This window comes from Galeopterus variegatus, unplaced genomic scaffold (assembly GCF_000696425.1).
Source record: "Galeopterus variegatus unplaced genomic scaffold, G_variegatus-3.0.2 Scaffold4794, whole genome shotgun sequence".
Classification (NCBI taxonomy): Eukaryota; Metazoa; Chordata; class Mammalia; order Dermoptera; family Cynocephalidae; genus Galeopterus; species Galeopterus variegatus.
Genome location: NW_007730905.1, coordinates 255,688 through 257,937, shown reverse-complemented (window position 1 = coordinate 257,937; position 2,250 = coordinate 255,688).

Below are 2,250 nucleotides of genomic sequence, written 5' to 3'. Positions count from 1 at the left end.
CTAAATAATTTTAAAAAGGGCTTTAGACACTCTAAAAACAGAACTCCAAAAATCACAATATGGAGAATGACAATTATGCCCAATTTCATCAGAGGAAAGAGCATCTTAACAGAAAACATCTTATTTCTCAGTCAAATTACGTTTAGAACTTTTTTTATTTTTCAAAGCTAGTATTATTAAAAGATTTTATCAAATGCTGAAGAATTAAATTTTTTCTTTGTTTACTTGCAATACTTGAACTTTTCATGACATTTACGATTCAGTTTATACAAGTCATATTTAGTTATGGGTAACTATTTATGAAACACGAAAGCTGTGTATACATCTCACTGGAAGAGAAGAGAACAGTGTGGAAACTGACATACTAAAACATCTTTCCAGGAAATATTACACTAAGAATAGAAAAATGAGAAATGAATGCATGTCAGAATATTTCTTTACTCTTACCCATTACTGAATCAAAAACTTTGAAGAATATTATAAAGCCGCTTACATGGCATGTGCCACAAGAGTTGATATAATGTATTATGAGAACACTTGCAAAAATATTGAGTGTTGTAACAATCCTAAAAGTGTAATAATCCTAAAAGAGTCAGGAGATGATGTAGATAGTTCTTGTGGCTTCTTAGTGTACAATCAAATAGCAAACTTCCAGATGTGGTTAATAGTACTTTTCTGCAGAACAGTTGACAGGAATTAGAGTCTCAAATAATCAACCTCACCACTCTCTTACTCCTTGGGACTCAATATGATTTGGTAGTGAGCTGTGAAATTATATGTAAAAATTAAGCCAGATTAGAATCCAGTGTTCTTTTCATGAACACTTGGGCCCAATGTAAGCCAAGAATGGAAAATATAATATAGATCTGGAGTCTGGGGAATGAAGTCATTTGGGAAAGTGAATAAAGGGAGGAAACACAGGGCTGGAACTAAGGCTTCAATATGCTACTGATGAGATTAGCATTATTGATTTTTTCCTAGTGCCTCAGGCTCTAACATGGCTTAGCTGATCTTGTCTTTGCCTAAAATTTTGATATTTTATTGTTATGCATTTTTGAGGTGTTTTTAATTTTTTTCAAAAATGGTGGTAAAATTTTATTTTGATTACTGAGATTTGAGGCACACTCTTAAATTTTGTGCCCACTCATTCTAGTCCTGGCCCTGAAAAGGAGAGTAAAAATAATGCAGGAATGGCACTAAAGGCTTCACTGATGTGAAAGTTGTCAGAATCAAAGTGGAGTTACAGGTATTAAAACCTTTAAACAAATAGAGATGGGGAAGACTTTGAAGGGAGGGTTCTGATGCATAAATGCGTGATAACAAGAATGATTACAAAAGACTGCAAAAATCACAACCTTGCAAAAAGGCCATCACAACCTTACACATACACACAAACATACGGGAGGATATCTCCCTGTCTAACCTTAGATTGGCACCACCCTTGTTATTGATCCTGGTAGCCAAGGATAATTATCTGAAAACAATTATGTAATCTTTCACTATTATTCCTTGAAAAACCTTTGTCCTCCTTACCTCTCTGAATACACAGATAATTTACTATGGCATGTGTATTTCTTTTCTCTTTCTTTTTGTTTTGGTGGCTGGCTGGTCCAGGGATCTGGGTATGTGTATTTATGTTGCAATGCCTATTCCCAAACGAACATGATTTTCTCTTAGAGAGCTTCTCTCTAGCTGTTATTTAGGTTGACACTCATTTTGCCGTTTAGGGATAAGAAGAATGAACCATGAAAGAAGGGATCAGCATTTATAATGTTCTTCAATCCACCATTCTCCATCTGGTCTACTTCACTGACTTACCACAGAGATCCAAATTGGGGTGGCACCATTACTACTCATTCTCTTAACCACCTTGATTAAACTGTATAAAATCTTTTTGCCTTTGTGTTCTAAAAATATTAGAGATTACAAAGAACCTTTAATAGAAAAATAATAAAATAAATACCAAATTATAAAAACAGTGAAGTTTAAAGAACATAGATTTGACATTCTTTTGGTCTACCCCTCCTGCAAATAAAATATGGCTCTATTATCAAGGACTTGTTCTGGCATGCCACTTTTAGCATATGTGACACTGGTTATTGAATTTTATAGACTTTGAAAGAACCTTCGCCCTTGCTGTGATAATCTTGAATTAAGTAAAAGATCTGCAGTGTTAGGGTATGCATCAAGGCTTTTCAGTCTTAAATTCCTCAATTACAAGGAAGAAACAATGGAAATAGAGACAAATAT